The sequence below is a fragment of the Symphodus melops genome (assembly GCF_947650265.1).
Source record: "Symphodus melops genome assembly, chromosome: 9".
NCBI lineage: Eukaryota > Metazoa > Chordata > Actinopteri > Labriformes > Labridae > Symphodus > Symphodus melops.
The window spans coordinates 7,941,423-7,954,400 of record NC_136699.1 but is presented as its reverse complement, the minus strand read 5'-3'; the positions used below and the strand labels follow the sequence as shown (position 1 = coordinate 7,954,400).

Below are 12,978 nucleotides of genomic sequence, written 5' to 3'. Positions count from 1 at the left end.
TGGTGTTTAAATCTTTGGGTTAGAAGAAAGGTAGTGTTGCAGAGAAGTCCACAAACTTTCTTCAGAAGACTCACACAGAAACATCTGCGCTACATATGCTACTAAGTGCTAACGGAATGACTTGTTCCCCAGGATACGAGCAAAAAGACCCTGTCAAAAAAAGGCAACTTCAAGACTTTAAAGAAAGCTCAGATCCATTCAGGCTGATGGAGACTCCCGATAATAAAGATCAGGACAGAGTCGACAGCACTTGCCGACTTTTATTTTGGTCTACTAAGGCTACATAATCTAATATTGTGAATATTAAAATAAAAAATAAAAAAGAGGGGAAAAAAGCAACCTTGCACAGAGAAGACTTCAGCCACCCAGTTAAAGCTCCTCTGTGTTTTCAGGTCTGGGAATTATCCCGACAGCCTGTGTTGAGTTTGTAGCCTGTTGGGACTTTGCTGTTTAACAAGATGTCACAACACAGCCCGAGTGTGGTTCAGAAGAAGAGACACGAATTGAATGTGTGTATTGATGCCTGAAGGACAGCTTGACATCCTCCACGAGGAAGAAAAAAAACAAGCTGCTTCTTTAAAATCTGCTCTTTTTTTTTCCTTTGAAGTTTAAACCGTCACAACAAGAGAACTTGGCCCGGGAAAAAAAGGGATGGGACTGTCACTCTGCGTTGTTTGTGGTAAAAGAATACTGGAAGTGCTCATGGCTTGTTTCTCATGTCATGCTCTGAAGGAACACATCATGGTTAAGAATCAGCTGTTGAGGTCCTAAAGCAAACTAAGAGAAATATAAGTCTTAGAGTGATGCAGCTTTCTTCCATGCAAAGCTTCTTCAAAATAAAGTGAACGTCCACTGAATAACCTTGAAAGCTTTGTCAGCTTTGTATCCATTAATTGAGAGGCAAACATCTTTCTAATGTCACATTGTGACTCTTAAAATAGAGGCTGGATCACATGGCTTTGCACAGGCAGCGTTTATCTTTAGAGCACATCTTGGCTGGTAAAAAAATCTCACACAAACTTCAGAGACAATCTGAGGCAGGGTTACAAATTCCCTTGTGTAGCAGTTTTCACTGCATTGCTTTTAATGGTCAAAACTTTGTATTAGATATCATATGTATAAAAAGTGCTATATAAATAAAGCTGACTTTCATGTGTCCACTTTGCATCATATTTGCCCGACCAGTTATCCTTGTGGACAACACAGACACACAAGCCATCATTGTCTTTTACATTTTTGGGGCGCAGGTTGTCAAGTGGTTAGTTTGCAAGCCCAATGTACAGAGACTGTAGTCCTCGAAGCCACAGCCTCTGTACATTGGGCTACCATGTTTTTTCGAAGAGGCCTAAAAAAGAGACCTCTAAAAAATTGTAAATTCTGATCACTTTGGGCAAATCTCCTCAAATTCTTCATTTGCTGACAGTTTAATATCAACCTGAACTGAAGAAGACAAAGCGATGCTGCTGGAAGCTTTAGTCTATCAGGTAAGTTGAACTAATGAGGTTCCTTTTGTCTAACTAATATTCTCAGTTTCAAGAATGGCCCGCAAGTTATGAACAACTTTTTGTTTCCATGCTTCTGATCATAACGTATTTGAGGACACAAAATAAAATGTATGAACACAACCGTTTCATAGAATAAGAAAATATATGGTGGAATTATATTAAAGACTTAAACCGTACTATTTTATTTTCTTTATTTCTTTTTGTGCCTTTCCTGGAAGACCTGCAAACTTAATGTCCTGCTTGCTCTGGTTTTTGTCTTCCTAACCGTTATTCGGCGCAAAGTTAGTGCTAGAGCTCCCACAGCCAGTCTGATGGAGGGGGGTTTGTCCACCAGGGAAAATGTCTTCTGCATCCCATTAAAAACAGAAGTATCATCACTTCCTCAAGATCCATAAGCATGACAAGCCTGTGTGCTCTCCTGTGGCACAAGCAATAATGGTCAGGAGTTCAAGGATAGCCAGGAAGTGGGGGCTTTAAGTGTATTAATTAAATAGAGTTTTTGGCTGAGAACACAATAGCACCAAAATGTATTTCTCAGCAGTTTCAGCCCAAACCCAAGAGACTCAGAGCTACTTCTGCCAGCAAAAACATCTGCTGTCTCTGTGAGTGTGACCTCAAACACGAATAAATGGCTTCATATCTCAACAGAAAATAGCAGCTTAGATTCAGCTGCACAATTGTACCAAACTGTATCTTCATGACACGACCAGCATGGCGTCTGTCTGACAAAAGGACACCTTCGGTCGTTAAAAACAGAAAGGCTCTTTCATAGGATAAACATTATAACGACAGTATTTCCTATTCATGAACTCCTACTAACCCTTGGCCTGATTGTGGGGCTTGTTGCTATGGATACCATTCAGCCTATAAATGCGGCAATTCATTTTAATGTAAGTTAATAAGAGACTGAATTTAAATCACATCTAGTGGAGCAAGGTTGATTCTGTCGATAAAAGGGCATGCTTTTCTGTAAATTAAGACTGTAATGGATAATGTAGGGGTCATTTGGGGTCAAAATGTAGGGTCACTAAGGGTCTAAATGTAGGGTCATTCAGGGTCAAACTGTAGGGTCATTTAAGGTCAAACTGTAGGGTCATAAGGCTTTGCTTGGAGACAAAGTGCTTTACTTTGATAACTTGTTCGTAACTCTGATGTTTAGGTTCGCTCTACAGGCTCTCATCCTGTTTCCTGTAGCAGGGCCTGGATGTAGTCCTGTCTGCCCACAAACTCCTGAGCTGTTGTGCCCTGACTGCTGCAGCAGCTGACAGCTTCTTATCAGCAGCAGCCAATTACAACACAGGAATCTTATCAGCAGCAGCCAATTAGAAGCACAGGAGTTTATGTGAGGAAATGTCAACAGCTGAGTGAAGCTGTCGGGCCTCTTATCTGACCACGCCTATCCATCCAGGCAGCTTTCTCTGAGTCTGCAGTCACGGTAAACAACAAGACTCCAGGAAGGCTTCACGCACACTGGAATATTTTAGGGGGAGTTTTGACATCTGAATATAGTAATTTGCAATACTCTTCCATTATTCCCTTTGTCCCAGCTGCATGTTCAGACTGAATACAGAAGCTCAGATATGATACTGTATTTTAAATGAAATTAAACTAATAATGGGCGATTATTGAACATAATACATTTGGCTCTTTGTAGATCCACTCCAGTCAGAGAAGAACAAATTACTTTCTTTTCACAGTGTAAGATGTATGACATACAATGACATGAATCTGCATCTCTCATCTTAAGCTTTTGAACGCCATAAAACACTGAGAGAAAAATGCATTGTTACCGTTTATTTTTTGACAGCACGGATATGATGCTTTTGTAAAGATAAGACCGAAGCTGACGGTGTGAACATATTTGACCACAGAGGTACTGTCACCACGTTGTTATCCATTATCGGGTTGTATAAGAGGGCTGAAATGTCAACAAAGTGTATAAAAGAGATCAATATAAATAAAAAACACCAGAATAAATGCAGTTTACAAGGACCAAGAAAAGTAGCAGCACACTGATTTAAAACCCAATTTGTTTCGGCTGCAGTTTATTCTTCAGTTATGTGTCTTCATGTTGACTGTCCCTTTAGAATACGCGTGTACTCATTCTGTTGTGAAATTCGATATCTTACTCACATTTTTGGCACTTAAAGAGCGGAGAGAGAAAGGATGGGGGAAGGAGAAGACTTCATGGTTTTTATGGTCATTCTGGCTGGGAGTGCACACGGGCACATTTCTGTCAAACGTCATCATCCATTTCATCATCGCTCATGAAACTTAAGAGCACATCTGAGATTGTAGCACAACGTGACCTCCACAGAGCCGCGGAGCGTTGAATGAACCATGGTCTGATGATTTCTCTCGTGAAGCTTTCAGAATGGAGGTCTCTTAGTGGTTCATCTTTTCTCTCTAATGGTGACATGGATGACTTACAGCCATAAGAAGCACATCAAGTGGCAGCCACACAGAGCGGCTGACGGACAAAAACATTGTTCGTTCGTTCTTTCGTTTGTAGGCTTTATTGTCAAATATGTTCTATGTTAAACATACAGCACAGATGAAATTGCATTCCCCTCAACTCAGAGTGCAAACCTGCAGCGCATTAAAAAAAGCACTGGAGAATAACAATAAACATGACAATTAAATGAAAAATAGCAATACTATAAAAATAACAAATTCTAGCAAAAAATTTAAAATATGAAAAAAACGAAATCTTTCTTTCCAGTTGAATAAAATAAACTAACCAACAAGTGTTGTCTGAGTGTGTGTGACGTTGCCTGGTGGGAATGCTAACCTTTCCACTGCATAAAAAAAGGGCTATCTGCAGGCCTCAAGGCAGAGGAAGACATGAAAGTGCCTGTGTTTACACAGAACGTGTCACAAGGGCAAAATAGACGTATTAACATAACCATTTTAAAGTCTTGTTTCTCAAAACCATTGAGGGGAAAATCAATAAAAATTGGATTTTGTCCAACAAAGAGCTGCAAACAAAACGCCTTGTGAATTTCTATGAAAAGAAAAAAGAAACAGCAGCAACAACAACAAAGACAGCAGCAGGTTACTTAAAGACTCACACCGCTAACAGAGCTTCAACATAAATGGCTACAAAGCTGCACAAAGTATTAAAGTCCAGTTGCACTGTGCACCCCAATCATAGGTAACTGCACACACACACACACACACACACACACAGAGAGCGAGAGAGCGAGACTGAACTTCAACCACGTCATCTGTATTCCTCCTTTAATGAATCTGAGAAATAAATGCTGCTGCCTTAAATAACTAATCATCATGCTCACCTTAGATTGTATCACAATTCTCTTTATTGATGCCAGTCTACGTTTCCCACAGCTACAGCGTCGTTATTGACTCCATTCTTCTTCTTTATGACCACATTCATCCCGACAGGCTGAGCTCATCTTTACACAGCCCTGTTTCTGAAGTTTGCACAACAGGCCGCACACTTGCACAGGAGGGATAAATAACTGTTAGGAGATGATGAAGACGATTATGTTTTTGTACTTTTTCACCTGCACATTAATTTTCGAGCAGCAGATTTGCTCAGGTTACGTCTTCATAGCCTCAGGACGGATTTCAATCATCATCAATGAAAGCCAATTGGGTTTGGTTAAAGAATCAAAGCTCTACTGCAGGGGGTTTTGGAGTCCCATCAATGGTGGCCGCCATGCAGGTTAGGTTGTCTCCCGTTAACTTTTAGTCAACCTTACGACAGGCCGTCTGTCAATCAGGTCAGCTATGAGCATTATACACCTCATATATACACTGTGTATATATATATATATATATATATATATATATATATATATATAGGAAACTCTAGAAGTGACTGACAGTTCAACAACAGCAGTTCAGTCATGTATTCAAATCATTTAAAAGGGGTAAATAAATCTCAGCCAACGTTTCCGTGCGAGTATTTGAGAAGCAGAGGGACAGGAGGCGGTTGTATAGAGGTGTCAGCATAAAGAAGGAAAAGCTCAAGCAGAGGAGATGCTCAGCACACTGATGTCAGGCAGTGAGAAGCAGCTGGTGAGGATCAGTTAACCCGGCTGGAGGCTGAGAGAGAGGAGACAGACGGACAGAGGAGCGACATGCTGCTGCTGTATGTGAAGGCTGCTGTATTAAAACAGATGTGTTCAGCTTCTGCTGACGTGAGGAGCACCGACACAAGAAAGGAAAAACACGTAGGGTGGTTAGTGTTTAAGTCAGATCTTCTCTTGGTTGGCTTCCCTTTTTAAGTTGTGTATATATATATATATAACTAAAATATATAAAAAAACTCAACTGTATAATTTAAAGTCATGTTATATCAACCTCTCCAGCTCTAATTATAGTAGAGGGAAGATGTGTTGTAGTGTAATATGTTTTCCAACAGTCTCCTACAGCAATTTAAAATGACTTGAAGAAACACCAGAGGTTAGTTGAAACAACATTTAGCTTCATTTGTGGCAGAAACAAAGCTCGCCCACCTAGAAGCCATGAATAATTCATCAGGTAACCCGACCAATCAGAGACAGCAGTTATTCTCTGGGGTTTCCACGATTTCTCAGACGTGCAGAAATCTGACAGTTGCTGGTGGCTTCATGAAAAACAGTGCAGATAAAAAAAACCCCTCTGGAACAGATTTTACATGTGTAATTAAAGCCTCTGGGCTCATACAGGTCGGGCGAGTCTCTGTTAGAGAATATGCCCTCAACAAAAGGAACAGACAGAGGGTCAGAGACTTGAGATAGAGACAAGTAAAGCATATTACACTCATTACTTACAGATAAGAAATCATAATCATAATCTGCAGTGAGTGACGTCTTAGAGGCAACGTAACATATACGTAACACACACACACACTCGCGCACATGCACACATACACACACACACGACTTGTGGAAGTTAAATACAACTATTCAGTTTGACTCTCAGAATCTGTCAGGTGAATTTGGACTAGATAGCACATTTTAAATATTATAAACTAAAACTTTTACAACTATTTCTAAAATGTTTTTTTTTTCCCCAAACCCCTGACAGAAGATGATGAGTCTGGCTGTAGCTTTCCTGGAGCAGGTTTGTCCCAGAGGCTGCAGAGAAACGCTCATCTAAAGGCTAATAGTTTCTGTTCCTACACTGATCATGGTCACAGGTAATAATAAACCAGGGCCGGCTGCTTAACAAGCCGGCCCTGTTTGTTTTGATGAGGTTCAAAACTGACTGAGAATATTTTTTGGGGATTTTCTGTTTTGAACATTTCAGGCCTCTTTGCTTGAGGCCGAGCCATTAACCTCAGTGTGAGTCTACAGACAGAGCAGAGCACCTTCTGGCACCCTGAATTATTTAGAGCTCACATTTTGTGGGCTCTGGCAGATGGAGTAAAGTGGATTTAAAACTTTGATGACCACAGCACACAGAGAAGTGACTGGAGGCCAGAAAACACAAATAAAAATAAGGAAAGGAAAATAATTATGAATGCGTTGAAGACGATGACCCTTAATTGTTTTTTGGGGATTCACTGGGGTCCTGGGTCTCTTTTCTAAAACAGAACACAGAATCCATACTAAAAGTGTAAGCACAGCAAAAGAAAAAAAACGAGCAAACAAAAAAAACCAGCCTGTGCCAAAAATATCATTAAAAACGTTTGTCCGCACATGTTCGCTCTGTTCCTTGAATAAATCTTGATCCATCTCCATGTGCATAATGGATCAGCGTCATATTCTGCCCTCTCCATGCCCTCATCCAACCATAAATAGTCAATGCAAAGAACCTCATGAATGAAAATGTCTACAAATGAGCCTGCAGATCAAAGGTTTCCAGACAGCCAGAAGCTGATGAAGGAGAGAAACTTTCAGAACCAGAAACTGAAGAGCAACAAAATAAAAAAGACAGGGAATGGCACCATGTTGCTGCTGCAATCACGCAGTCCATCCATCATAAGGTTTCTATGTTTACAGCTCCTACACTTATTACTTCATATAATATCAGAGTGCTCCCGTTAATCAGCAGTCACTGTCACCTGAGGATATTATTTGATGAGTTGAAAGTGTTTGGTGCTGTTAACGTGGTGAACTCTGATTAGGAGAATCTGTAATGATGGTGTGAGAGATGCCCAGACTTTCATTTCCACACTTTACTGAATTACACAAGAAGACGTGCAGAGAATGAGCAAGTGGAGAGTGAGGAGACAAAAAAGTGTTCAACAGCCACAGCACATCTGACTCACATCTTACAAAGGCCAGGCTTTCTATTGGGATGTTCTGTTACCTTAAGCTTTGCGTCATTAGAAAGCTGGGAGTATATCTGAATGATGGAGCATCCAGCCCTCATTTTCCCCTGAGACGGGAGAGCTATCTTGTCTGAGAATGAGCCTCTGATGACACAAACATTGTCATGTTGCGTCAAAGGAGGCTGCTTTGGTTAGAGAGGGTTAAACTACAAATATTTTATCAAGCACCTTAAAATCCAAAGTATAAGACTTTCTTTAAAAAGATGGCTGACTCCTATGGAACGATGTGACCAATACGGGAGATCACTTAGCATCTTTTTTTTCTCTCAAGATGTCATAATCTTGCATTTAAAGAAAAAGGTAGTATACTGTAATAAATAAACCAACAGAGTGCTCCTTTCATTGATAAACCCCTCAATCCAATTCAACCACTGAATTTTCGGTCGAGGAGGGAACACAACTCGCAGGCTGTGATGAGAGCTCCGCTACCGTACTGAGGCTCACAAGAGTCCAAACTCCACAGAACCAAAACATGAGAAAACATCCCGCAGGTACAAATGAAATTTTTTTCACTCTGGCACACTTTTAGAAACAGACTAATATTTACCAGAATGACTTCCAGCCGCTGATGGAAACATGTCTTGGTTTTGTTTGCCCTCTACCACTTTAAATTAGAGCTGCAACTTTTAAACATTCAAACTAACTAAACTAAACACACACACACAGACACACACAGACACACACACACACACACACACACACACACACACACACACAGCTGTACAAGACAAACTGTCTTCTCTGACAGCTTGAGTAGCCTGTTGCATGATTTACCTTGCAGCAGCTCTCTGCCTGTCAGCTGTGGGTCACATCAACTTTTTTTTTTTTTTTTTGTTGCTTTAAAATATTTGTCACAAAAGAGAAACACTGGTCCTTCTATGATTGGAAGCCATTATGCAAAACAAATCCCGTTCAGTTCACTGAAGTGTGGGTCTGGTGCTCCACAAAGGAAGCATCAGTCAAACTGAAGTTGGAGCCAGTGACAAACTAATGTGAAACAACGTGACAGCATTACTTATCTGAATGACACAACATGATCATAATATATTATATAAAATGAATTATTTGCTGCTCAATCACTTTGGATGTAAAATGCTGCAGGCCCAACATACCATCAAGCATTTGTTTTATTTTCCAATGTCTAACACCGTTAACCTTTCCTCTGAAGAATCAATTACATTTTATTCAAGTCTTCTCTAAGCACCAACTAAAGGTCACTGCACAACACATTGGATTGGTGAGAGTACAGCTGTTTAATTTGCCTACACCACCAGGGTGAACTGGCCTTTATAGTCAAACTTAATAGATTTATTTTGACACAGAGTAAATCATGAGTGAGAGCATTTCTTCACTCCTCACAGTTTTCATTTCAAACACTCTTAGTAGCCTACTTTACCCTGTGTTGGACAGCAACATCACTACAAAGAGTGACGTTAGGAGTTAAAGGGATACTTCACCCATTTACATGAAGCTGTGTATCATCATGTAAATGGGTGAGGTATCCCTTTAACATGTTTCAGTAGCTTTACAGTAGCTTAGCTGTTGTTACTGTTCAAATATTGCACCGCAACAACGATGAACCCAGGGGAGCATTAGGTCCGCCAGTTGACAATTATTATCAGAATTATTATTATTATTATATTATTATTATAATATTATTAAGCAACAGTATTACTATTGGTACCTCTACTATGGCATTACAATGACAAGTGCTTATAAAATGAATTCTTGTTATTACTGTAACGGTATCAGCACAGATGCATTCTAATGGCACACCTCTCACCTCTGGCTCTCAGGCTTGGTTTTCCTGACATAATGTGGCCCATGGGGAAATCTCATAGTGGAACTCTGTTTTAAAGGTTGTGGGACGTTAGTTAAAGATTGGTGCAGAAGAAAAAAAAAAAAAAAAAAAAACCTCTTTACCAAAGTTGACAGGACCTTCGCTGTGAGCCGCCTGGCCTGAAAAATCACTGTTAGGCTAAAAGGTTCCCTGTGGAGCTTTGGAGCTCAAGTAGCTTTCCAAGCTTTTTTTTCTTCCAAAGAGTGGGTCACTGATTGCTTTGTGAGTGCAGAAGATAAACAAAACCTGACAAAATACAATTGAATCCAAATAGTTTGACACTATTCTGCTAAGTTCGCGGTAATATCATAACAAGTGCAACGCACCAACAAATCTAATTAGATTGAGAAAGCTACAGGCGAGAAAACAAAGATACAGTTCAAACACGTTAAAAACTGCTTTGAGACTATTTTAAGAAGAACTGGCTTCAACACAGAGAATAAAAACAGTGTGTGCCTGCAGTTAATGTAAGTGCAACTGGTTAAAAAAGGATGTCAAAGGAGCAAGGTTTAAAATGAGGACTTTTTGAGTCCATGAATAATATTTCCTTTGAGTATGACTTTTTGAGATGTATGAAAAATTCTGGTTATGACACCATTCAGTTTTGCTTTCTTATTCAGATGGTATAACAAACAAAAATGTGTTTTGAACGGCTTCATATGAAGATCATTAGCAGTATGACATTAAACAGTGTGCTGTGCCCTTAAACGCACATTCACATCAACTGTAAGTGAGAATCCTGCTTCACTCAAACAAAGAGCAGCGTTTCTGAATCTTACAGTCTTCACCTCATGCAGCTTCAACACAGCAGGCTCCTCTGGCTGTGTTATGAAACTGATATAAGAAAATGAATAAGGAATATGGCGCAGTGTTTCCTCTTCCCCAAAGGCTCCACCTCCTGTATTATGGATCGGTAGAAGACAAACATAAACAGCGAGTGCACGTGAATAAAGAACTTTAGAGATACAGAGGGAAATAAGCTGACTGAATTTTAGGAAGAAACAAATTAAACATGAAATGTTGAGTTTTCAGTAATCAGTTCTACTGGGTCCAAGAATGTAAGCCTCAACTTAGATGTTTTTTTTTTTTTCTTAAAGGAGCCACAAACAAAGTGGAAATTTCCTTCCAACTGTTTCCAGGGAATATACGAATAGATACTGAACAGAATATCAATTGAACTTCAAAGGTTTCCTGTTACTGTTGACGGGGGATGGGGCTCTTAATTTTGGATCTGTCTGCTTGTTGTTTGGGTTTTGCTTTGGCACTTTAAAGATCATTATTAAATCATGTGTCAGCAGCAGGGTGGCATTAAGTATGAAGTGACTCGCGGGCGACATCCAACAGACTGCTTGTTTGTTGCCTTCTAAAATTCTTTTTCAATAAATGAAATAAAAGGTGTGAGTAGAGTTTCTGCACACATGCATGATGGATTAAAGAGAGTTACATCAATACTAATGAGACTGATGTATCCATCAGGGTGTCTTCGTGAGACTCAGTCAACATGGCTCTGAATGAGTCGGGCTGCATTGAAAGGCTGGAGGACGTGACAGAGACAAGAGACCATCATGAGTCACAACAATACTTTTCAGCTGTGGAAATTCTGTATGATTCAGTCGATTCATCAGACAATCGTAAAGTAACTGTTTCTGTGCACTGAAATAAATCAGATAACGTTCACTTTTGTTTAACATCGCTTCAACATGAAACCTGTTTTCTGTAAGTGAGCTTCAGGAGTAAGAACAGGATTCTGCTGTACCTTTAGGGCTGCAACAATAATCCCACCCTTATCCCATAATAACACATCTCAAATGGTCAGATTTTATTTTACATGTTCACTGCTTTTTCACTCAGCATGCCAGAATTTGAATGACTGGAGGCCATGGTATAAAGGTCATACGGTCACATGCTTTTTCAGGAGCTAAACCACATCACTGATGCTCAAACGTTTTTTGTTTTTTTTCAGTTTCATTGAATTTTAAGTCCTCCTCATCTGAATGACTATCAAAACATGTTGAATCTTTTAGCAAAACTTCAGTTTTTATCATGAGTTTAGATTTTTTAAATAAACTGAATTTCAGCTGGTTAAATCCAGCAGTCTGCATATAGTAAAAAATCCCTCTGATTTATTCTCCTCTGTGCTCCTTTTTGCAGACATAAAATGAAAACGATTGAAGAGGGTTGTGCACAAAAAAGCCTTTAATTCATCAGGGCTGCAGATTTATAAACACATGCCAAAATGTCTCCAACACACTCGCCCTCATCAGGGTCAGTACTTTTCTGTGGACAAAATCCTCCTATGAAGACAGATACTTTGGTCTGTATTTGGACTTCAGTTTAAAATATTCTCCCCCTTAACTATGAACTTATCTAAACTTAGGATTGTGTGAACTTTAACTATTTAACTGCCTGGAAGGTTTAATTCAGTTTCATGTCGAGCTAACCGTTATTTACCTCCTTTGAATGACGAGTGCAAGCTAGTTTGCTACTATTGAACTATTGAAACACTTAATATTCCATCTGTTAAACGGCCTATACGAAGTAGAAATACGTAGTTTTGAATTTAAATTTAAATTATATATATATTTATGGGTTTATGGATTTGTAAAAGACTTTCAGTGAGGCAAAAAAGAAACAAAGAGCTTTGTATTTGTCTGTGGTCTGAATCAGTTTTTAATGTTTGCAGTTTGAGAGAGTGTTCTGTTCACGAGTCCTCCGACCTGTTCTGTCACTTTGTTTTCACACATGGCCACATAATGAGCTGCGTAGAACATTAAAACATCATTTGGACAGACATCTCTTTGTGCATCAATCATCTATAAAACATTACCTCATTACAGTCTGACATGTTCACTTCATCTCAATCACATTAAACTTTATCAAGTCGTGAACTGCTCAATGTGAAGATATGAAGAAAAGATTCATCGTCGTCTCGGGCCGCGTTAATGTCGTCTATTAATCCAGTCCAATTAGCACTGCAGTGCAAGCAGATGACATGAAAACAACACCTCTCTGTGTTTACAAAGCTTTACTTTCGACTCACACAGATATTAATTAGTCAGCACTTTTTCAGTTCTTTAATTAGAAAGTACTTCTTTAATTTGACTCATTATGAGGCCAACACTCACTCAAATGATCCACATATTCACACACACACACACACACACACACGCACACCCCAGCGTTTCTATCTTTGTGTGATGGATCAGTGTTATGTGTGTGAGAGAGAAAGCGGCCGCATGTTTGATCAGCAGGTGCTGTTGACACGGTAACAGGCTGTCTCCTGCTGCCTGACCTCCAAACAGGACAGACAAGCAGAGCTCCAGGACATGGCAAGCTAATCTAAAACA

The 12,978-nt window shown here is 39.6% G+C and overlaps 1 protein-coding gene across 2 annotated transcripts in view; it reads right to left on the bottom strand.

Annotated features, from left to right (window-relative positions):
* LOC306829701 (ecto-NOX disulfide-thiol exchanger 2-like) overlaps window positions 1-12,978 on the bottom strand; it is an 85,690-nt gene that overhangs the window by 42,879 nt on the left and 29,833 nt on the right. The window lies entirely within an intron of this gene.